The 26,499-nt window shown below is 33.8% G+C and overlaps 1 long non-coding RNA gene across 3 annotated transcripts in view; it reads right to left on the reverse strand.

Moving 5' to 3' along the window:
* Nucleotides 1–225: 225 nt before the first annotated feature.
* The window catches only part of LOC141455439 (uncharacterized), a 74,341-nt gene continuing 48,067 nt past the window's right edge, over nt 226–26,499 (reverse strand). The window contains exons 2-3 of one of the 3 annotated variants that reach the window (XR_012459274.1): nt 8,053–8,217; nt 226–519 (exon numbers count right to left, since the gene is read on the reverse strand). This is a non-coding gene — a long non-coding RNA (uncharacterized lncRNA). The remainder of the gene's footprint in view (nt 520–8,052; nt 8,218–26,499) is intronic. The other 2 variants (XR_012459273.1, XR_012459272.1) reach the window with 2 other exon arrangements.

Here is a 26,499-nt window from a genome sequence, read left to right on the forward strand (position 1 = left end):
ATGGTAAAATCTGCAAAGTTTAAAATAAATCAACAGACAAGAGTTTTTCTGAACAATTTGTTTTTCTTTAGTTATGAACTTTTTAAAAAGCTTTTCCATTCTTTTCAATTTTTTTATTCCACAAAAACAATGCAAACTAACCCATTATGAAAAGATATTTAACTCAAGAACCATGGTTTCTTTTTTTCTCCATTTTCGTTGTGTTCTTTCACACTTTTCCCTTCTTGTTCCATATTTTCCTTTATTAATTTTTGAAAAGTTACAAATAAAACAAACTAATTTTGTGGATAATTTTATTATTGACATACACTGAAACGGAGTATTCACAATTTTTACCCTTAAGTTATTTCTTGAAGGCAGTGTTGTGAGTCATGGTATTGGACTGCGGAGGGACCACAGCAGGTAGTAGAAATAGTTGTTGGCTGCAGTGTCTTCCGTCAGACCAATTCTCCCAGGCCAACAGACCCATGAGAAGCAAAAGGCCAACTAACCTTTTTTTCCTTTTTTTTACGATTCTACCTGCACAAACATGAACTGGAAAATATGTGCACATTTCTTTCGTCTGATACAAATGTAAAAATAATTTATATTTGAAGTACAGTTTACATGTGAATTAGTCAAGTTGCAGTACATTTTGACCGGAAAGAAAAATTGAAGTATCTTTTAGAACTACAGTGCCGAACAAAAGTCTACATACACCACAATATTTCGGGAATTTTCAAAATAAAGAATTATTAGAGTAAAAATGCCATTTAAACATTTGTAACTTTTTGAGAGATGAAAAGACCTCTGCCATCTCCCATTGCATATAAATAAAAAGATCGGAGTTCATGCCTGAACTAAAGTCCACATACACAATTGATAAATCCAATATTATAATAATACTGACTAGTTAGGGTAAATCTTAATATTTACAAATTTATTAGTTTTAGTTGAAACGAGAATATAGGCGGATCTGAGTTAGTTAAGAATTTAAAATGGTTCACCAAAGAAAGGAAATTCCTGTAACAGATTAATAGTTAAATTAAATAATCAAGGATTTTCATATCGTAGCATAGCAAACATTATTCAAAGGAGCCACGCGAGATATCCTTTCCGACCGAGATAAAAGACAAATTTTCAGGATGTATGCAGACTTTTTTCTTGTTCGGCACTGTATATCAGGGAAGTGATTTGCAATTTAGTGTACTGAATTACCACACGAAAAAATTACTTTTGAGGTACTTCTGGATTGTCTTAACTCAAATGTGCCGTTATAAGTTTTGTGTTGGCGAGGCCAAGTGGTTCGCATAGATGTCACAAGCAAATAGATTAATTCCTTGTTCTAACGACCTACGAATAAAATGTATCTTTAGGATGGCTACTTTTCTTTAAAAAAGAAAAATTTATAAAATAACCAACTTCGACCTTGAAGGATGTGGTACGTCGACGTTTTGTCGAAGGCGTTTGTGATAACTTTTAACGCTTCCTTCACGAAAATCCACTTGTAGATCTCATCAGCCAAAGCATCAACCTACGTCAATGTGGTGACAATTGCTCGGCGTTTCTTCAGTGCGGCATCTACTGGAAGTGCCCTCGCAATTCTCGCGAATTGGGCTCAGGTCTTACTATTACAGTAACGACCCTTCAGCCAAGCCTTAAAGGGCCGTGGGATATCCGATTTGTACGCATAGGAACCTTTAATGACCCACTTTCGATACGAAAAGGCCAATTGCTTTATATGACTACAGAAATAGGGTCTAGATGCATCATATCACTCGAGCAACTCACCACCCATCGAAGATAACATAACTTTGAAATGAGAAAATGTATTCCAACAAATAGACAGTGTTGTTTAAGGAGTAATTGTATATTATTTATTAGAGACTTCTCATCAATTTGTTGACGGTAAAACATCATTTAAAAGAACATGTATTTTTTTAGTTGGGAGAATCCAACAAAATTTTTTTTTATTCTTTAGCCCCAACAATTTTTTTAAAAACTTGGTATACTTATAAGTGAGAAGCTGATAAGCTTAAAGCTTTGTATTTAGGCACCTAAATACAAAAACTACCTTAATCTAAGAGTGGTATTTAATACAACTTTAAAGTTGTCTTTGAGTTCTTTTTCATTTTAAACTGGTCTTGTGACTTTAGACTGTAGATAGACAGAACTTAACGACAAATCTGTTCCTTGTTCGGGACAGCAGGTAAACTATCCCTGATTGAGTTTGTAACCAGTAAATTGCAGAAATGTACAAAGCAGGGTCTACCTCGTGGATAGACATATCAAATACCCTATTTTTTGGGTTTTTTAACGTTTTCCTCACAGAGACACCATCTATTCTTACTATTGCTTCAAATGAGAACAATTAAGAGTTAATAATCTGTGGAAAATTAGTTTAAAAAAAAGGTACAATTTACCTTTTTTAAATGCGAAAAGGCAAAAAGATTGGAGTTACTCCTTGCCTTCGCTTAAGATATCGTTCTTCTTTCTTACAAAACCCAAAAAAGGAACAAAAAGTGTTATTATTCCATAATGACAACTAATCGACGAGGAATGCAGGAAATATTGTGCGTTTACAATTTAAATATATGCATTTAGTTCAGTTCAAAAAAATATACTAAACTATGAATCCTAGGATATTAATACTAAAGGACAAAAGTTACAGAACTATACGAAGGCAATGTGCAGACGAGGTTGAAACAAAATAGTTACAGCTTTCAACGAGGAAATTCCAAAAAAACTGGTAAATAGTTTCATTTAAGTGGTAATCTCTGTTAAAATGATTTTATTAATAAGCTTATTATGGATGGTCGCACCGATTCAAAATCTCCAATTCAATCTTTCTGCTAATTTCCATTTCTCGCACTAATTTGTCGAAAAAATATTTGTTCAGAAGGCCTCAAAAAACGGCTAATTCTGTTGAAAAGTCAAAAGAAAAACACTGTACAATCGCGAGAATTTTCTTACTAATGGAGTAAGATAAAGATAAAATATATAATTAAAATTAAACATATTTTTAAACAAAAAAATTATTTTTTCTAGTGTTACTTTCGATTGATCAATATTAATCGAAACCATATAGTGACATCCACTATTGGGATCTAAGCGAAATACCAAATTTGAACTGCAATTATTGGTTTACATTGGACTTACAATGGATACGGCACACCCAAACCGAGATAGTTTTGTAAAAACCACTTTTTGAATAAAAGGTTACAATTAGGAAGATGAATTTAAAAAAAAAATTAACTGCGCCTTCTCTACGAACTCTTCGTGTAAAGTAACATTGAAAAAAAAGCAACATTGAATGAGAACAGAGGAAATAAAATGGTTTCATTTCGAACAATAAATAAAATAAAAGTGATAGGCAGGTTACCAAAAAAAAGGCTGGTATGAGCACCAAGTATTTCATGTCTTAAAGAAAATGTAGCCATTTTTAAACAAAATATATCGAAACAAATCTGATCAATTCATTCAATTAAGTCGCGCTTACGATTGACTAATTTCGATACATAAAGGAATTTCAAAACTTGTACTTTTTAGCGAAATATTCAATTTCGATAATCACAATCTCAAAAAACCTCTAAGGAAGTAACGATAAGCCCAAAAAGCATAATGCTAGAGAATTAGCCCTAAAACAGAAAAATAAAGGCTGTGAAATAAATGCAAATATAAGAAGTTTATACAGAATATTCAGCCCAGTTTGTATGGTGTACGCGGGTTGAAATCTCCCGCCATAGCGGGAACACCTAACGGGGCCCATCCCTACTCCCTTTGGTATGCAACACACTACAACTATCTCGCACCGGATTTAATACACTTTTATAACCGTACAGACATGCCAGTTGGATCTCTTGTTTTTTTGTACTATTTATTTCAATAAAATAAACTTTAGAATCTAGTATACTTTCCCTTGCCACCTTAATTACAGTACCCAAGTATCTATCCTAAAATGACTTTGTTAAAATCTTAGTTATCTCTTTTACATTCAAAATAAAATGTATTCTGCTTTAAAACAAGCGTCAACAAGTCTAGGTTGATGGAAATATACAAAAACCCGGGGACATGGCAGCCAATATTAGATTTAAATCAGATCAGCCAAAATTCAATTAAAAATAAATTTCTGTCTTAATTGTTTATTATGCAAGCAACCCTGTAATTAGCAATTTAGTTTAAAATGAAAATTTCTGAAAACTTTCAAGAAACTCGGAAAATTATTTGAAATTTCCGCCCTAGCCTGAGGCTCTGTTTAAACTTTTACAGTTAGTTCTTGGATGGAATACTTAATGCTTATTCCAATATACTACTTTATGTCTGCTGGAACACTATTTTTAGTTTGAAGAAGAGAATTTTTCTATTTTTCAAGGTTTTTCCCAACCTGTTATTGATCTATTTATACAGGGTGATCCAGTTAAAACACATCAATCGCTAATAACTTTTTAGGAAAGCGGAATTTCGAAAAAACCTACGAAGTAAACTGTATGTTTTTTTTAGTCTAGTTTTCAAATTTTCCACCCCCGGTGCTGTATCTTTATTTTTGGCGGAGTTACGGCTAAAAACCTGATCAGTATTTCATAAGGACCACTGGTTTTGATAATGATAATGAAAACTACATAAAAAATTGCAACTGAAAAAACTGCGTTTGCAGTCATTCATAATACTTAATAAAGTATACTTTTTAAAATAAAATTTAGTCATACGTGGGATTCGAACTGGGGATCTCCCACTTACACAGACATGCTCTTGATCACTAGACCAACACCCTGGCAAGATAGTCTTACCGTAATCATAGGTCAAAAAGTCTTGCATATGGAAGTACATTAACACGATGTGATAGTTGCTTTTATTTGATGATAAAACAAATTCATCCTGATTCACCCACAACCATTACATTATACTACATTTTGTAAAATCTTCAATTATTATTATTTTTGTCATTTTCATTATTTTATCATCAAATAAAAGCAATCATCAGACTTCTTGACCTAAGATTACGGTAAGAATATCTTGCCAGGATGTTGGTCTAGTGATCAAGAGCGTGGTTTTGTAAGTGGAGGTCCTCAGTTCGAATCCCACGTATGACTACATTTTATTTAAAAAAGTGTTATGATGTATTAAGTATTGTGAATGTCTGCACCTGCGGGATTCGAACTGGGGATCTCCCACTTACCAAACCACGCTCATGACCACTAGACCAATACCCGCCCATCCTTGGCAAGATATTCTTGCAGTAAGCATAGGTCAAGAAGTCTTGCATTCAGGGTACATTAACATGATGTGATAGTTGCTTTTATTTGATGATAAAACAAATTTATCCTGATTCTCCCACAACCACTACATTACACTACATGTTTTAAAATCTTCAATTATTATTATTTTTGTTCTTTGCGTCACAAATAACATTTTTCGCCGTCAGAGGACCTTCCAAAACGTGTAGTTCAGGTGGAAAATTAATATTGAAAACCTTTCACGAATAGATAAAATTATAACTTATAACTTAAATATTTTGAAAAATATTAAGGATATCGAAACAAGGTCAACGTCTTTTTTCACAATTGTTTATGTAGTTTTCATTATCATTGTCAAAACCAGTGGTCCTTATGAAATCCCAATTAGGTTTTTGCCTGTAACTCCGCCAAAAATGAAGATAGAGCATCGGGGATGGAAAATTTGAAAACTAGACCGAAAAAACACGTATTTTACTTCATGGGTTTTTTTTTTTTGGAATTCCGCTTTCCTAAAAAGTTATTTGCAATTGGTGGGTATTAAATGGATGACCCTGTATATAGAAGAGAAAAGAACAGAAAATCACTACCGTAATGTACTTTTGACAGACTGATTTTGAATGAAACCTTATTGTGACTAACTCTGTTGTCACCTGAGCGAACCATCAACTCTTAACTTCTGTAAATTTTCGTTATTGAGTTACGGCAAATAAACACACACAAAAATTTGGTAAACCTCTTTTTTTCGTAAATCAAAGGGATTATAGACAAATACTTCCGGTGTAACCTAAAAAAATTAGAAACCTCCTAGATTACTGCACTTACTCACGAAGAATAAAAGAATGTAAACATTATAGTCAATCTCTATAAACAAAAAAAATATATTATTGTTATTGACACACTCAACTAGTTAAAAGTAAATGTTCAAATAATTCGAAAACCACTTCTATTGTAAGTATGTAAACAATTTATTATAAACAAATGTAATCAGATCTGAATGCACTCGAATATAAATAGAAATATGGACAAAACTAAGAAGCAAGCTCTAAAAGGTAAACACAAGTTCAATATCATTTGTAAACACCATATAAGTAGCTATTTACCATTTTTATAATCATTTTAACAGACAATGTGAGGTAAATTAATGCACAACACAACAGTTCACCTAATTTAGTCAGGGTTTTTCTTTATTATTATTATTTTGTTCACAGCATTCATTTTTAACTTAATATTGTTGTAATTTAAATGAATTTTAATTTTGCGTTTTTCATTCAGGATAAATGTCTTGTCTCAAAGATCGAAATTCCACTTTTCTGATACTGTTTTGAAGTAGAATTTTCTTGGCGATTGGTCCACTTATTTGATTCCAATAATAAATTTCGTAGATTCTACGAGGGTGGTTTGAAAAGTCCGTGCAAAAATAAAAACTACTTAATTTTTGGGGGTAAACCTTTTTTATTTTTCAACATAGTCTCCTTTTAGGCTTCTACACTTCGTCCAACGCTGCTCTAGTTTGTTGATCCCTTCCGAATAATAGGATTTGTCCAAGTCTGAAAAATAGCTATTCGTTTCTGCAATCACCTCCTCGTTTGAATAAAATCTTTTTCCCGCCAGCCATTTCTTCATATTGGGGAACAAATAGTAGTCCGAGGGAGCTAAGTCTGGAGAATAGGGGGGATGTGGAACGAGTTGGAACCCTATTTCCATTAATTTTGCGACCACAACTGCTGAGGTGTGAGCTGGTGCGTTGTCGTGATGGAAAAGGACTTTTTTGTGGGCCAATCGTGGGCGTTTTTCTTGCAGCTCGGTTTTCAAATGGTCCAATAACGATGAATAATATGCACCTGTAATAGTTTTACCCTTTTCCAGATAGTCGATGAGGATTATTCCTTGCGAATCCCAAAAGACAGTCGCCATAATCTTTCCGGCCGAAGGAACGGTCTTCGCCTTTTTTGGCGCAGATTCCCCCTTGGTAACCCATTGTTTAGATTGTTCTTTGGTCTCAGAAGTGTAGTGATGTATCCATGTTTCATCCACAGTGACGAAACGACGCTTAAAGTCCTGCGGATTCTTCTGGAACAGCTGCAAACCGTCCTTGCAACACTTCACACGATTTCGTTTTTGGTCAAGCGTGAGAAAATCACTCGACTTCCTCGATTCAAACGAACGCCAAACACAAAGAAATAGACCGATCTGGCTGAAACTTGGTGTGTGTTCTTCCAAGAGATGCTACTAACTAAACATAAACTCGATACGCGCCAGTAGTGCTATCTCTCTGACTTTGCACGGACTTTTCAAACGACCCTCGTAGCTTGCCCAAATTCTGATATTTTTAGTGAAGAACTAAAGCAGTCAATTGTTTTGAAGCGGTATTTAATTTAGAGGAAAGCTTAGGGTTAGCGATTCCTTGGGAATACTTCAAAAACCAAATTGTCATTAAACAATTTTCAAATAAAAGTATTATATCAATACTTAATGTGCAGTTTCTCAGAGAATTTTTGAGAAAATCATTAGAACTATTCGAAACTACAAGTTTTTACAGAAGATCAAGATAGCTGCCTTCAAGTAGTTATGAAGATAGGATGAAAACAAATGAAATCAAACTCTTCGTAAAACTGAAAGAAATTAATTATATTTATAATGAATACAAAACAATTTTTTTAGGTTTTTATTTTTTAAAATAATTAAAAATATAAAATCAGCGAGAGCCCGACAGAAATAAGAGATTGATGGAAGGACGCTAGTACGTATTTGTCTGACAGTCATGAAATTTTGTTGTACATTCGAAAGTCTACTCATGAAGTCAGTACAGTCTTATTATTAATTAATAATATAATAATACTTATTCAATCAGCCTCCTTGGATATATTACTTGGATGTAACTCATGACTAAATAGAGTTACTATGGCCAACAAGCACTCGATCCGGTTGTGGTGAATGAAGTTAGATGAAACAACTCTTCCAGCGGCAACCCACAAAAATGCACCTCTTCTTCGAAGTTTCATCCCTAAATGAAACAAAAAAAAAGTAGAATTTTGTTAAACTCTATTATTTTCTGCTTTTGACAGTGTTTATTTAAGACAGATTATATAAGCAGAAAACTAATTTTATTTTAATTAAATGTACAGATCTATGTATATAAATTGTATTTTTATTTTTGAATTTTACAGCTGTACGACTTGGTACAATAAGTGAAATTGAGAAATGTAATAGTTTTGGTTTTTGGCCGTTATTAATTGATGATTTTGGGGAATATTAAGGTGCGGTCAATAAATTTACAAGCAGTTGTGAATCAATTCAACAGTTATGATGATGTAGATTAACATTAAACTCCTCGAAATTTACAATACCCTGAAGAAGGTAATAAATTTACCGAAACGTTGGTATGGAGAAACAAAGTTTGTTTGTGAATTTGTTGACCGCGCCTCAATATTCCCTAAAATCATTGAGAAATATGTAAATAACTTTTAAGGTCGGTATTTAGCTTAAGGCCTTCATGCGATAGCCATTAAGGTGTTAGGGAATGCGTCTAGGTCTGAGGACAGCCGACTTCAGCCATTTAGATGGTCGCGCAGCCAGACGTTTTGAAAGATTTGTGGAGAGGATGGGAATTTTTATGTCGTACGTCTAGTAAGGTTTGAGGCGTAAGAGGAACATTGATGCTCTTAGATGGTACCTAGGGATTTCGGATTGCAAGTATTGAATGCTGAATATGATCGTTTGTTTGGCAGACACTTGTAGAACTAGTCATTATGTCCATATTGGAACTAGTAGAGTATTGTAAAGTCATTTGCCCTTCAGTTTGGAGCATTTATCTAATAGTTTCTTTAATATACTGTATCTGTGATGCAGTTCAGTTCTTTTGATTGTGTGGGTTCGAGCATAATCGTTTTTCAAAGTGGAGTCTTAGAGAACGGACTCGAGTAACTATTGGGAGGGCTACCTCGGGGTTTTATTGTCTTTTTTCTCTGTCTGGTAAATTTTTTAAATATTATAGCTTAGACTAGTTGCATTTAAAAGCAGCTAAATTGCAGCGTTTAAGGCATAAAAACGCCAATACTAAAAATAAACAATGGCCAGGGTTTCTTTTGCCCTTTTCCCCATTTAGTAAATTTCTTAATATTTATAGCTAAGGCAATTTTAGAGCACACAAAAAACGCCAAAAATAATTGCCTTTAGTTTAAGTTAAGCAAGTATAATGTAGCTATACGGCATATTGCATAGTCAAATGCTTTTTCACATCACTGAAGTCTGAAAGCGGATCATCTTTCACGACCCGCGCTTATTTTATCTACTTCAGGAGAGGGTGATTGAAAAAGGCGAGTAGCGTTTACTGTTTAAGGAGGAAACCACTGTGCTTGGAATTTTTGTTGATTGACCATTATCCACCACTTCCGAAGCCGAGATTCAAAACTATTAAGGAGGGCTTGAAAACTAATAAATGTATACCGAAATTGTTTCTTCTACAGGATGAACAACTCTTCAATTTTTGGTTCAAACCCAAAACCTCGATAGATTCTTCCATATCGTAATTGGAGGAAGCAATCATTTCGGACTTCTTAGGCAACAACAGTTTCATCGTTTCTATCAGCTGGAGTCAGTACCCATCTTCCCCTAGCAGATTCTCCCTTATTTTGTAAACATTGTAACCTTCTGGCGGGGTAGAAAGGTTTATATTTCAGATTGAAAACCCCTGCTTTACAGTGCTCCACGGTGTTTGCATGCGCCTAATGAAACTTATCAGAAAGGGTGTGTTTTTTACATTTCAGTTTATAAAAATGTAGATATCTCACGCATTAAACTGTTTTTGCAGTCTTGAACAATCTCTGGAAATATGATTGATGGAGTAGAGATTCAAGAGAATTATCTGTAAGCGTGGCAATGCAAGGATATAAAGAATGGGCGGACATAACAATTTATTCAGTAAGTAGAAAACAGAATTGATAGAACGAAGAGTTACGCAGCCCAAGAAGACAGGTGGCTGTAGTTGTAGACGAAGAGCTGCCTAAAACTGCCCCAGGGGAGTAAGTTAGTGTAAAGGAAGGTAGTGGGTCCAAACAACGGTTCCGCTAGCAAGCGGCAAGCGAGGGAAATATCTGATATATACAGCCTTGACCCTGATCTCCCTGTGCAACCCCTATTTACATAGATGTAGATCTGACTTGCACCCACACATTGGGCGTGAATGCTGTAAGCCCACGGGATCTTTTAAACCTCCCACTACCTGGAGCTGGTCGGAATGGTAGCATCCCGCCTCCCAGAGCCAGTAGTGAGTTCTATCCGACCGGCAGTTAGCAGCATCAACAGGTTCTACTCTTTCAGTAAATACCAACATCACTGAGGAACTCGTCACGTCTCTTAAATAAATGACCACCAAATTGTCTTCATCGCTACATTACCCTCCGCACCACTAATTCACTACTCAACTATGAAGCCAATACTAATTAACCAAATCACCTTCATTGCTGACCTAGTGTTTAATGCACTTTATTTCCGGTTTTTGAAATGTAGAGTTTCATAATTGTCCAGGCAGGCTATTTTTCATTCATTTTGCATACGTATGAGGGGATTGTATGTAGTTTATACGTAAAGGAGCGCTCCAAGAAGAGTCAGAGCAAATTTAAATTCCTTTATGACATCGAAGATTAGACGCTGCGACCTCTGGCCAGATCTGGCTCGCAGAGAAAGCTTACACGGTTCACCGCATGAATTGAATTAAAAAACATATTTCACTTTAAAGCCCAAAACTTGTAAAATTTTAGTCGAAATGAAAACAATTAATGGCTACTTTATCACAACGAAATGTCAATTCCAAAACCAAACCCGGATTCTTATTTTCTTAGCACGGACTTACAGTCCGAAATGGATTTTTGGCCTACTCCAACAAGAATTCACCAAATTCATCTTCCAAATCACCTTCTCTTCTCCTTGCCAATCCTTTACAAATCACCTTCCACATCCTGTAATCGCAATCTGAGTTCTGAGTGTTTTTCGTAGGCGACAGCCATCCGGATCAATCTTACACCTTTCCTGCGTCTATTTGCTCTTCCATGAGATTTAAGTAGCCCAGCCAGAACGTAATCATCTCAACTTTATGGAAGCCACAAGATCTGTTTCGCCAAATAAGCTGTTCTGTTCAACTTTTTAGTGATTCTGTAAATGCATCCATCCTTCTCAACGATTTCTGCTGCGGATGTCAAAATCCCAAGTTTTCAGGTCTTAAAATGGTGACATGTAATTCTAGGCGAAAGCCCAATTACTCGCCACAATTTGGCGCTCTAAGAAGTGATTTTTGATTGTGAGTACTGAACCTAGATACTTTCAACTCATTTGTGACTTTGAAGCTATGTTTCCCAATATGCAGATAACCTTATTCATCTTCTCATTGTCACCATATAAAGGATTTTATCTTTGTTAACCTGGAGTGCCAAATGCTACTGTACGTACTTCTAAGTCAATGCAATCTCGTTTAAACGCTGCTACAGTCTATTCGCTGTAAGTTCCAGGATGTCCGCAAAGGCGTGGTGTCCACAAAATCATGATTAAAAGAAATGAAAAGAGAAGAGATGTTCCCCGGTGTTCTTCGTAGACATCTCTGGTCAGAGGCCATCTGGTGGCCTTTGGAATTTTCTCTTCCTAAGTGCATCTAAAATTCTTTCTTTAATGATGATTATTCAGAACGATATGCACAATAGATCTTGAAGGCCACATAGTGTGTCATTATTTGAATAATGACTCTTTTGGGCGAGGGGATTTTGTTGGGCTTCCTTGTAATGTGACATTATATTGTACACAGTGATTTACGTCTTCACCACTTATTAATTATTCATTAAATTAATATATAAGTGAAATTCCAAAACTGATGATAATCCAGAGTGCCGAAGAGTGCCATACTGACGAAGTTTGTCTATTTTTTTTGTAAAATGATTTTCTATTCCTTTTACAATTTTCTAGCATTATTATGCTAGACACCCCTTACACCTACTGCATTTATTCAAACTATTTTTCCAGACGAGTTGAATTGCATAGGATTCTTTAGCTTTATTTGGAGTTGTGAAATAATGAGGTTTTCGTCTACAGTGTCTAAGATAACAAGTACGCTTCATTATATTTGTGAAAGATTTGAATATGAAATGTCTAACCAATATTCCGCGTAGGGGCAATAATCAGTTCACCGAATTAAGACTTTTCGCAATTTTTTGTTTTTCTCGGCTGTTGCGACTTTTTCTCTGAGAATATAGAGAATATATGCGGAAGTTGTGCTGTAATCTTTCCTTCAACAGTAATATTGCTGTGAACTTGTTCAGCAAAGTCAACTATCTCTTTAAACAAATTCAAAATTGTGGTGAATTGACAATCTGTGAGAGTCCATACAAGATTATTGTTTTAATTAAAAATTTAGTTGCAGAACAAATTGAATATTCATCGAATAATACAAAATATAATCCTTAAAAATTAATTATTATATCGATTTCAATTTTATGTGTGCTTACTGTAAAGATAACCCTAAATCACAGCCATAAATACAAAACACATATTTCTAGTAGAGGTGATTGTATTCTTTCAATAAAATTTCCCATCATTACAATGTGTCCCACAGCCGACTTACTTACGAGCGCATGCCTAGATCTTTGTCTTAAATGCGCGTACGAACATGCGACTGGAACATCGTAGTCCTGGGAGACTATTTCTTTCCTCTTCTATTGTCTAACTATTCTTTATACATGAGAAAATTAGCATTGTTTTTTCTCACAATTTCACATTTTTTTTTTTTATAAATATAATCTTGCCGTTTACATTATTATTAAAATTTTTTGATGTGTAAAGAAGACACTGTAAAAGGTGTAAGAGGGCAATATACCTTTCGATAACTGTTATTCATTACAGCAATCTCTTTTAGTGTGTTACAATCCAAAATTAAATTATTCTATATACATATTTCTAAATTCATCGCACTCTAAAATGTATTAAAAGTTATTGAGTAAAATAACTTTTATGGTTAGAGAAATATTGAATTCTTAGTAACATTATAAAGTTTGTAAAACCGTAAAGTGCACGGAAACGTGGAAATTTAAGGAATCCTTCCACCAAAACTGCCTAAAAACGAAGAATGATCTAAGTAAAAGTTCTATGAGAGCGTACTGTATAAAGAAAACGAAAATTCCAACAAAGTTTCCAAGAAAATCCTAGAAGTAATTATGAGAAAAGCAAAAAAGTCAACAAATTGAACGACCCAAATTCGGAATTTTAGCAACAAATTTATCTCTTCTTGACAGTACACAAAAGATAGAAACTATAAATTGCACAAAAATGGTACTTCAAAAAAAACGTATTTAATTCTCTGTTCCTAACGAACACTTAATCAAGTTTTACAGGGCAAACATTTTTAATGAAAGTTACAGATTAATAGTTCTAGAAGTTAAAAGAAAATTAGTGCCGTTTTCGAGAACAACCAAAAAACTTTAAATCAATATGGAACTTTCGTTCGATCGATTTTCTTCAAATGTGAAAATTTAGTTCCATATTTGAATCTTATTAATCTAAGGATTCAAGATTGGCGAGGAATCGGTCAAATAAAAAAAACAACTCGTCTTTTTGCCAACGTTTCGACAAATATATTGTCTTCTTCAGGGCGTGGCTATGCGGATTGGTTGTTACAGAAACTGTTTCAGTAACTCAGCCAAAAATTCAGTTTCTGTAACTCAAGCAACCCGCATAGCCACGCCCTGAAGAGGACAATATATTTGTCGAAACGTTGGCGCAAAAAGACGAGTTGTTTTTTTTATTTGACCGATTCCTCGCCAATCATGAATCCTTAGTTTAATAATTTACGGTCTCGAAGCCTATATATTCAATCTTATTAATATTGTATAGGTGTTAAGATAGTAAAATATAGATAAATAGCACATTAGTGGCACGCCTAATCACCGTCCTACTACAGAACTTCCCTTACTCCTAAAGAAATGTTTCAAATAACAGAGAACTCGAGATTTTTTCTTTCAAAATACCAGCGATATCCTGTAGGAGTGCCTCGTCTTTTTAATGATTCCGGAAGAAAAACAGAATATTTTAAAAATGAAAACTCAAATTTTTACCCTCATTTGGAAATTTTTGATAATAAAGGCGCCACGGTAGCCGAGCGGTTAGAGGCGAGTCCTGTAGAGCTAATATGAACTGTGGTATTGGGTTCGATTCCCGTTTTTAAGCCTTGGATTTTATTTACTGGTTAATAAAAGAAATTTACAGTAAAGTAAGCTAGTTGCCTCCGTCCTCCACACCTAATTGGCAGTTGGACGTAAAGCCCACCTGAAAAAATAGGCAATTACTTTACTCTTTTGATAATAAAATTTTGCACTTTTATTATTAATTACTCTTTAATTATTATCCAGTCTTTGGCGATTAACTAAAAAATGACTCCAAATTTTTTGTTTAATATGAGAATACTTTTAGTTTCTCATTTAGCCCTTTTTAATAAGAATGAGGCGCAGTTAGAAGTTTTATAAATAATACTTTTATTAAAGTATTCTTGGCTTCTCGTCCAGTCAAAGCAAAGTTTACATAAATAACCAAACACACTAATTCAAAATTAAAGATGAAGAACGCTTTTACACACAGTATTTGCAAATCTCTATTCTACATGGTACATACTACTGTAGGTAACCTCCCTATATACAATATATACAATATCGATAGATCGATCGCCGGCTACATTCACCATACTCTGATCGATCCTTCATTGCTATCGACTACTACACTCATTGACTATCACTTTTATTAGAGATATTTCCCTAGAAAGACTGGTTGAGGGTTTATCTATGAAGTGTAACAGAGGCCTATTCGATTATAGACTATTGCCAATGCAATAACAATCCTCTGAGCCTGCAAAGGAAATATATTCCCTCATTAATTATAATAACTTTAGAGAAACAAAATTTAAAGAAAATTATCAGTTACTATTTCCACATTTTCAGTAGAGAAAATCGTGTGCTTGTCCAGATCAGTAATGGAACTAAACATTTTCCAAATATTTTTGTTGACAGTTTACAGAATTGATAAAAAAGTTATATGAATGAACATGTCAGGGAAATGAATAAAGATATGATAAACTAAAATTTGTGGTATTTTTAGCGGCCAAGGCAATGTTTTGATGGTATAAAGGGTGAATGGTTTTCAACTATGGCTGATGACGACGAATAAACCAGGGTAGAAGTTTCCCGAAGTGGGTAACTCCCCGCGTCGACCGCTTCTTCTACACTATTAACTGTTGCTATGCAATCCTGTACAAAGAGTAACTTTTCAACATTTATCATGTTTTTGTTTTTCGGGTTGGCAAACGTTTATTAACTTATTTCTTGTTGGTATTTACCATCCGAGGTAGATTTTAACGGAAATGTGTATTACAATATCCGTTGTTTCGAAGTATTAGAGTAAAGAAGATTATAAAATTCAAACAACGAACGGTATAGGTCTGAATAAATTTAGAGCAAACAGGAGGATAGTCTTATGAATTGTGTCTTTCGAGTGAAAGCAACATTGTAAGGGTGTCACAGGCATTTGTTTGGACCTGGCACTCGGGTTTTCAGTGAAAGCCCTCCAGAAATTCTTCCTCATACCTTCTGTCTCATATCTTTCTGATACTCCTCATTATGGCTCCTTTATGACCTTATACTTTAAGGAGGCTGGGGTTCCTCAAGTCTGTATTCTTGGATTCCTCAAGAAATTTCTTCCTTAGACTAAATTCTTGTCCTCAAATGTATTTAATTCGGTCTACACTTCCTTGCGCTGTCAGTGTCAAATAACTAAGAATTTTCTTTGACAAATGATAGAAATGACTTAGCAGTTTTGAATTTCATTAATTCCTTTTCATTTGAACTGCTTACAAGAATCAAACGAAAGGAATTGAAAAAATGTTTTTACTTATTAGCGCAACTACATGACCCTTAAACGGGCATAACTTACCTTAAAACCAGCAGTACACTATCTGTCCTTACAATAATTCAGCTTTTCCCATGAAGACTTGGGAGATATGGTATACCATATCACTGACAACTGAGCTTTGGATGGAGCCCATAAGAAGTTTGGAGACAGATATTGGATATACGACAATCCGAGGAAATGGCAAACTAATTAGCTAGCGATCTTAAGAGTCGCAAAATATCACTTTCACGAACGAACCATGGTATTTAGAAACCATAGATACGCTTGTTTAAGCTCTCTCTAGAAAAAGATAAGTGCAATTAAAGAAACATACGACAGTAAATGGACAAATTAACCGAATCCGTAAATTCTACAAATTTTACACAAACCATGAACTCAAATGGAACATTTGTAACGGAAAGAAAACATTTATCCTGGTGTCTCTGCTCAGAAGCTTAGAGTTGGTATTGTACAAATAGTTATAAAGCATCTTGGGTACAAGAGTATGATCTTATTAGCAGCGAATGGGTTGTTGGCAAATTGATTACGTTGGAACCTACAGACAAAATTCTTAGACGTACAAAACTAATATTCTTTTTTTTCTGAACTGAATGAATAAATATTTATTAAATAAATATATACATAAAATAAATAATGAAGTATAATGTATATACATTTTAACGTTCTTACCAAGTGAGAAACGAGAAAGGTTAAGTAAGCAGGATAGGAATGCAGGGAAAAAAGGAGAGGAAAAATCTGCAGCTAGTGTAGAGAGTTAGAGGAGTATCTGTTTTAGTCTACTGTGTCTGTATGTTATAGAAGAATCTGTAGGAGGCCATGTGGATTAGGATAGCAGTCTAGGATGGAAAGGAGTTTGAGCAGACTGATTTTGGATATAGGAGTGTACAGGGATAATGGACGCAGTCTCGTGAAGTGAGTCAATTCTAATGCGTCATGGAGAGGTCTGTCGCGAGTCTCAGAAATTTATTTTGCGTTGTCCTATAGTTTCTTGATGTTGCTATTACAAGTACTGGCTCCAGGCGGAGCAGGCGTACAAAACTAATATTGAGTTCAAGAGAGAACGGAGTTACAAAAATTTGTTTAAACCAAGATTTCAATGTCTACCGAGACTTCAGTCATTATAATGGAGAATTATTTTCCGATGAAACTGAACCAAAAGCTTTACCGAAAAAAGATTTATTTTCTTATATTGTTCAGTTCTAATACCGCTAAAAGAATTAGAAGAATTAGTTTGTTAGGATTATCTGAACTCTTAGAAGTATTTTGTTTGTTTTTCGGGCAACAATTAATATTTTATTTTTAATCAATTTTGGAAATTAATAATAAGCCTTTGAAGTATGGTATAAATTAACAGCGAACAATGTTATTTATTTGCATCAAAATATTTCGGAGCACAACTGCCTAGGGCCTAAACGAGTGGACAAAAAACCTTCTCCGGAATTACCAGAACCAAGTGAGAACATCCTTTTGCGATAATCTAAACGCCATTATCGTTATCTACGAATGCTTTTTTTTTTCAGAACATGAACTTCATTAGCAAATTAACAGCTTAAGACCCAGTTTTGACGAATGGGGACGATTCTTTTATCTTATTAACAAAAAAATCACCATCCATTGCAAATATGCTGCAGAATACTTATAAAGTCCTTGACCACCTTTTTTTTTTTTTTGCAATTAATAAATTATAGTTAATATTAGGTTGATATTGCCATTTTTACTAAATCAACATACGTAACATTCACTGAACACCAGATATATCTATATTTAAACCACTTTGTTATACAACCAACGCAGGTCTACAACCTGAATCAGTTTTGCAATCCCAACCATGCAGATTTACTTTTTTGTCCTTTATTTTATTTTATTTTTTTAAGTCATTCTTATTTTTAGCATTATTTCGTATAATTATTTTTTATTGGATGTTTCTATTTTTAAAAAAATTGTTAAAAATTTAATGTTTTTATTGAATGTATTAACTCTTTTTCCTTTTCTATGCCTAATAGTGTCTACTTATAGACATTAACTAACCAAATAGGCTCTGCAGTTGGCAACACTTTTGGACTGGGATGGGAAGTGCCATCAGTGATCCAGAGCTGCTCGAACATTCAACTGGAGAAAATACTTTATGGTTATTCCCAGGTTTATATTACCTAAGACCATATTTACAGCAAACGAAATCTAGTCTAGAATAAGTGTATAAAAAAAAGTAAAGTAAAGTAACCACCTATTTTTTCAGGCGTGGCTTAACGTCCAACTACCAATTAGGTGTCGTGGACGGAGGCGACTAGCAAACATACTTTACTGTAAATTTTTCATATTAACCATTAAATAAAATCCAAGGCCTAAGACTGAGGGAATCGAACCCAGTACCACAATACATATTAGCTTTACAGGTCTCGCCTCCAACCGCTCGGCTACCGTAGCCCCTTGACCGTGGCACCTTGTGCAGTGGCAATATCGTAACCAATGAGCGGCTTCTCGTCCTTTTGACTAAGATCAAAGTGTATATACACTGTATCGCGCGCTCATTCTATGGGTGCGGAATTCCTTAAGTTGTTCTTAGAACGATCTTGCTGTATGTTCTGTAGTTTACACTAAAAGAACTTATTTCTTTCAGCCTATTCATAACCTTCCAAACATAACCTCCCTAAAACCAATTTCCATAGAAAAAATATTTTTTTTTTTTTTGGTATCAGTGCTCACACTATTAACCAATCAACAACTAACTGTATGTTAAATATTGTATTGTTTAATAAATTCTATCAAAGACGAATATACATAGATATTATTTGAGAATATTATCTCCTTAAAATATAGGGGAACAGTGCAGTATCTCGAGATTTCGTTAAAAAACTTTTCTCTTTCTTTATTATATCTAGGGCAGACCATCACCACGTGTTCAAAATCTTCTGTCTCATTACATCTCCTACAAAGAGGAGAGGCCAATTTCCCTATTCTATACAAATACGACCGACAAATACCATGGTTTGCTCGCATTCTATTTATTATCGTAACCATTGTTTTACCAAAATACCCATCTTTAAACCATACTTTATGGTTAACCTGTGGTACCATTGTTTTATAAAATAAGCCCTTATCCGATTTTTCAAATTTACACTGCCATTTTTCAATGATTTTTCTTTTAACCCAGCCCTTTAAATCTGATGGTGGGAGAGGGATCGCTAAGTACTCTCCAGAGCTACTGGCCTCCTTAGCAAGTAAATCTACTGTTTCATTATTACTAATACCACAGTGAGCTTTGCACCAACCAAACTTAATATTCTTTCCTTGATTTTTCAGATTTAAAAGAGCTTCGGCAATGTTAATTATTAAATGATTGGCTGATGCCAACTTCCAATGATACAGGGCATCTAAGGCGCTTCTCTATCACTAAATATGGTGATATCTGTGGCATCCAAAGTATAAGAGTATACCATAGCCTGATGTATGGCGATCAGTTCGGCTGTATAAACGGTAGAATAGGCAGGCAGTTTAAACATTTTTCTTGTATTGCTATTGGGATCAAAATAGGCACATCCCACTTCATTATTTAATTTGGAGCCGTCGGTAAAAAGTGTGTATGTGGAGGGAAATAGTTCAGAAATATCATCTAGAAATACTCTATTTACTATTGGTTGCGGAATATTAGAATAGTCTTGTAAAAATTTAACATACGGCTGATTTTGTGAAATTATTTCTGAATTGGCATTGAAATATGGCAATTTGTCTGCGATATATATCAGAGGTTTCAAATGCGAAACTTCTGTGAAACTAACTGACAACACGGGTGAGTTCTTATATCTCCAATAACGCATCTGTAAATCTTTAATACTCAATGAACAAATTTGTTTATATAATTTTTCATTCCTGCTCATAGTTTTCAGAACATATCGTTGACATAACTGTTCTCTTCTGAGATTAACCGGCAGCTCGCCAGCTTCAGAATGCATAACATCAAGTGGTGTAGTTTTAGTGTATCCTAAACATAATCTTAAACTTTTATTTTGTAGCAATTGTAAAGGTTTAAGGGTTGACATTTTTGCTTGACCATAGAGAAAGGATCCAAAATCTATAATGCTGCGTACAGTTGTCCTATAAAATAGAAGAGAAATATTTGGGTCCGAACCCCATTTTTGATGGGAGATCGCCCTTAAAACATTAAAGTATTTACCAACTCTCGTTTCAATAGATTGTACGTGATGCTTCCATGATAGAACCTTATCAAATGTCATACCCAGATATTTTTCTTGTCTGACAACTTGAAAGGAGAAACTACCTAACGAAATTGTATCTCCTAAAGGTAACCTAGAAAAAATATTCAAAATTTAAAGCTATATTTCAAATTTTATTTATTATTTTGCCAAGCTTTCGAACTTGGGTCTAGGTCATCTTCAGGGCTTATTCTTATTAACTGAATGGTAGGCCTAACTTCGTGCCAATTTGTGCTTCACCAAGTGAGGTTTCCACAAACGATCAAACACTAAACTTCACCTCAACCGAAACCCCAAAATTGGGCCCAACTTCGTGGAAATTCGTGAAAATATATTAGAATGCTCGTCCGGTTTGGTGTAAAAAGTTTTGATAAGAAACAGAACGTTAATCTATTATCTCCCAGGCTGTGTACTTATATAAGTTACTGCTAAGCAGTATGCAATTTCAATTTTGATGTTCCGGCAACAATGACCCTCAGCCATTGCAATCGTGTCAAATTTTCACTAGAAATGTCGGTGAGAAGTAGTCAGACTTAGCTCTGAAGTTCAACATTTCAGTGCAAAATAAGGACTTATCACCTATTAAATTTCAATAAGGACTTTATGTGGAAACAAAATTTCAATTATTTAAAACAAATTCAATAAACTTCGAAAGTAATATTGAAGTCAACTATATTCTGAGTATGAATAAAATAAAATAAAATGTTGCTACGCAGTATAAAATGTTGCTAGGCTGTATAAACTGTTGCTGTGCTGTGTAAAATGTTGCAATGCATTATAAAATGTTGCTATTCAGCAGAAAATGTTGGTATGCAGTATAAAATGTTGCTGCGCAGAATAAAATGTTGCTAAGCAGTATAAAATGTTGCTAAGCAGTATAAAATGTTGCTGTGCAGTGTAAAATGTTGCTAAGCAGTATAAAATGTTGCTGTGCAGTGTAAAATGTTGCTAAGCAGTATTAAATGTTGCTATGCAGTGTAAAATGTTGCAATGCATTATAAAATGTTGCTATTCAGCAGAAAATGTTGGTTTGCAGTATAAAATGTGGCTATGCAGTATAAAATGTTGCTGTGCAGTGTAAAATGTTGCTAAGCAGTATTAAATGTTGCTATGCAGTGTAAAATGTTGCAATGCATTATAAACTGTTGCTATTCAGCAGAAAATGTTGGTATGCAGTATAATATGTTGCTGCGCAGAATAAAATGTTGGTTTGCAGTATAAAATGTTGCTGTGCAGTGTAAAATGTTGCTAAGCAGTATAAAATGTTGCTGTGCAGTGTAAAATGTTGCTAAGCAGTATTAAATGTAGCTATGCAGTGTAAAATGTTGCAATGCATTTTAAAATGTTGCTATTCAGCAGAAAATGTTGGTTTGCAGTATAAAATGTGGCTATGCAGTATAAAATGTTGCTGTGCAGTGTAAAATGTTGCTAAGCAGTATTAAATGTTGCTATGCAGTGTAAAATGTTGCAATGCATTATAAACTGTTGCTATTCAGCAGAAAATGTTGGTATGCAGTATAATATGTTGCTGCGCAGAATAAAATGTTGGTTTGCAGTATAAAATGTTGCTGTGCAGTGTAAAATGTTGCTAAGCAGTATAAAATGTTGCTGTGCAGTGTAAAATGTTGCTAAGCAGTATTAAATGTAGCTATGCAGTGTAAAATGTTGCAATGCATTTTAAAATGTTGCTATTCAGCAGAAAATGTTGGTTTGCAGTATAAAATGTGGCTAAGTAGTATAAAATGTTGCTGTGCATTGAAAAATGTTGCAATGCATTATATAATGTTGCTATTCAGCAGAAAATGTTGGTTTGCAGTATAAAATGTGGCTAAGCAGTATAAAATGTTGCTGTGCAGTGTAAAATGTTGCTAAGCAGTATTAAAGTAGCTATGCAGTGTAAAATGTTGCAATGCATTTTAAAATGTTGCTATTCAGCAGAAAATGTTGGATGCAGTATAAAATGTTGCTATGCAGTGTAAAATGTTGCTATGCATTATAAAATGTTGCTATTCAGCAGAAAATGTTGGTTTGCAGTATAAAATGTGGCTATGCAGTATAAAATGTTGCTGTGCAGTGTAAAATGTTGCTAAGCAGTATTAAATGTAGCTATGCAGTGTAAAATGTTGCAATGCATTTTAAAATGTTGCTATTCAGCAGAAAATGTTGGATGCAGTATAAAATGTTGCTATGCAGTGTAAAATGTTGCTATGCATTATAAAATGTTGCTATGGAGTGGAAAATGTTGCTATGCATTATAAAATGTTGCTATGAAGTAGAAAATGTAGCTATGCAGTATAAAATGTTAAAAAATGCATTCTTCTAGTGTTTAATTTCACAATTAACATAAAAAAAATTAATAAATTAATAAAAATTAATTTAAATTGAATTAAATATCATAAATAAGTATATAGAACTAATTAATTAATCAGATGAAAGGAGGAAGCTTGCACACTGCGGATAGGAGCTTCACATCTCGAATGATCCCTTGAACTCTGCAATGCAGCATCTCCGAGCCGAAGCACAATAATCAATATCCATTTCGACAAAGTTTTGGTAGTGTTGGTTTCTAGATATTATTAAAATGCATTTTTATTTTTTATTAATAGCAGTAACTATATAGGTTATTAGGTAAGAATATAATCGTAGTTACTGTTTTAAGTTTATGGGCAATGTCAACGGAAATACGGTTTGTCAGGGGAAGAAAAACTTTTTTTAAACATAACCCATAATTCAAATTTTTTTTTTTCTGAAAGTCTGAACGTAGCAGAATCTCACTAAACAGAGATGAATTCACAGATCTTATATAAGCTTTATAAGTCTGAAACATTCTATTAAATAATTTTTTTATTTTTGTTTTTTAACTTTAAAAAAAGATTCAACAAGGAGTCCAAACACCTGCAGAAATGTGAGCAAAAATAAACATTATACATTAGTGTAAATAAAAGAAAAATTAAATATCAGCTGATTAGTGAACTAACTGAAAACTTTGAAAAATCAGCCACGAGAATTTGAACTTTTAAGCCCTTTGGAGAATCTTCACAGATTTGCTTGAAAGTTTAATCAAATGTTGGTTACGCTTACAGGCGATTGGTTATCGACTTGAGTTTGTAAAAAGAAGGAATCTCATAAAGAATTATCAGGTCAAGCTTACGAGTTTGAGTAAAATGGAAGTTGAACTCTTAACAGGTATGGAGTCTGAAAAGTAGGTCTACTTTAAGGACAGGTGAGTAGTTCGGGGTCTCTCAGGAGCCGGTCCAATAGTTAAGGATATGGAGGTCCAGTGGATTGTAAAACAGAGATCATGGTTATCCTAGAAAGCAGTTCGCTCAGGAAACCTCAGGATAGTGCGATAAGAATTTTTTTTTAAATATCCAGGCAGCTATTGATTCGGTGAAAGCCTAAGTGCGAGGGAAAACCAGGACAGAAAATGTAGAAGAAAACTATCTTGTCCTGGATTCCATAGAGAAGGCGATTAAATAAAGATGGAAAAGGCGACCATTTGAAGACCCAGAGTCCATGCTTCCTGTATCTGGCCTTTTTCACGGTTGCTAAAACTAAAGTTTCATTTATACATGTTTATTGGTATCTCTGACCGGTTTTGGTCATTAAAAGATACATTAAGCAGTTTGGTGTAGAAATTTCAACTTCACTTGGGCTCAATTTCACTTTGTTTAAAATGTGTTAATCATTTTGAACAGTTCTGACTGATACATAGACGTTTTGCTTGCGTTTGTGCTGAATTTTTCAAATTATTAAAAATCATTTATGCAATCATATTTACCTTGACTATCTCCAATCTTCCAAAATTATAGGCCTAGCAAACTGTACAATAATCAACCTAAATTTTCAAAGCCATTTTGCTTAAAAGTCAAGTAATCACAGATAAGAATTGATCACAATTGAACAGCACCAGTTTTTTTAAAAAGCGTATTTATCTCCATAAAAGTTTTAATTAATAAAATTCATTAGAATCCTTTAAAATTCAAAATTTTTTACGAACCCAGTGGGATTCTTTGATTAGATATGTCATAGTGGAAAGATCTTGAGCATTTAGTGAGAGGTTTAGACTGAAATCAAGACTACAGATATTTGAGAGAATAGTCTATGTGGATATTAGAGTTAGATTTTGGCTTCTAAAACTATAGTTTTATCCAAGATAATCTATTATAAAATGGAGGTCCAATAAATGAATCTGATGTAGGCATTCAAGGCGCGCATGATAATCCAGTTTAACGTTAAGATCCACAGAGATGTTGTCATTGAATAACAATAATCTAAATTAAAAACAAAAGCTAACGTCAGGCGAACAGATACTGGGACATCATTCCAATTGTTTTTATTGGGAAAGCGATTAAAGTGTATAAATGAGCGAGAAAGAGAACATATTGTTCTAAAACTCAGCCTGAGAATCTAGTTTTGTGTAAGTTTGGTATGAACTAGATTGCAATAAGCAGTAAATTATTCTTTTATCTTTCAAAAACTTGATAAAATTAGCATTAATTTATACTAAAATCGAACATGATTAACTATTATTATTATGTTTGCTATAAAAAGCATATTATAATTAGTAGAATTATTAAAAACTTTAGGTAAACATTTCATATATGGGAAAGTAATATTTTTAGAAGAGTTAGACTTGTTTAGATACGCAAGATCAACACTGTAGAGAAATAAGAAGGAGATCTGCTGTTGCCAGTGGCGATCTTAAAGAGAAAGCGTTTTTAATTGCATCACTGAATATTGTAGAAAAGAAACTGTTTACTAAAACTTTTGTGTCGACTAACTAAAAATATAGATTAATATTTCATTATCAACTATTCTTAATAATCAATATACTTGTTTTATTAGTTTATTACTAATAAAATTTAAGCACAAATCTAGAAAATATATTGTCAACACAAGGGTATTTAAAGGTGGAGACATGAGTGAGGTTCTTTGGTCCTTGAGTGACGTCACATACAACTCTTTTTTTAGACTTTCACTTCCTCCTGTAGGGGCGTTCATGTTCCTTAGCCTTGGGAGATTCTCTAGTTTTAACTTTTATTTTCTCTTTTAAATGCATTTAAATAATTATAAATTTTATTTTTAGAATAAATCTAATTAAAATAATATTAGATAAATATTATAAACTAATTTATACACCATACAATATAATATATTAAATATTTTTATAAAGTAAATTTGCAAATAATTTAAACAGAGAATCATCTTATTCAATGTGTTGGAAACAACCTTGATCTCAAGTACACCTGATTCTATTTCTACAACCTTCAGTTATAATAATATTCTGCTTATTCAGTATTCATAGTAAGCTCAAAAGAATTCCTTCGATTTAAACTAAGAAGAAAAAATAAATTAATAAAAGAAAAAGAAAAAATTTATAGCTCGAAGATCTTGCGGATATTTTTTTCCCATAAAATCATGGGGAATGATTTCAGTAAATATTTTCTTAATTTAGTAATATTAGAGCGTGATTCATCTGCGTAGTTAGTTCCTTGTTTAGGCTCCAGCAATAACTTCAAACGTTATCGCCTTTCACTTAGGGCATTCAGCAAAGTATTTCTAATTAACCAAATTTCTTCATAGTAAGAGTACAGAAGGAGAGTACAAGAGTTCTTTGGCTCTTTGGGCGTCGAACTTAGTCACCTGATGATTCTCGTGGAATCAGAAATTATTGACTCACTAAATAATAATCTATCATTGATAAGTATCAGTCTGCTGTAATCTATATTACCTGATTAAATCGTCTTTCTGAAATCGCCTTCTCGGATAGTCCTTTATTAAAACTGCCCGGTAGGACAGTTGTATAAGGGTTGATCGTCAAAAAGTGCACGAAAAAGCGTAACGTTGAAAAACACCCAACTTTGACAATTTTTTTCTCTTTTTTTTTCTGTACAGGGTGTTCATTTTAAAACGGCTCAAATGCATTTCATGCTTAAACGGTTAATCCGTCACCTCTAGTTTCAGAATATGTGACTTGATTTTAGATTCCTGCCCACATATGTGGCTGACCAAAAGTGAGGGTTCGCAGTTGACCCCCATTTTCATATACACCGTTTTAAAGAGTATAAAAAGTTATGGAAGATACCGGAAACCGTAATTCGATATCTTTAAAATTAAAGGTGCTAGGCCATTTCAAA

Source organism: Rhodnius prolixus, unplaced genomic scaffold (assembly GCF_049639745.1).
Source record: "Rhodnius prolixus isolate KJV_2025 unplaced genomic scaffold, Rpr scaffold_4, whole genome shotgun sequence".
Classification (NCBI taxonomy): domain Eukaryota; kingdom Metazoa; phylum Arthropoda; class Insecta; order Hemiptera; family Reduviidae; genus Rhodnius; species Rhodnius prolixus.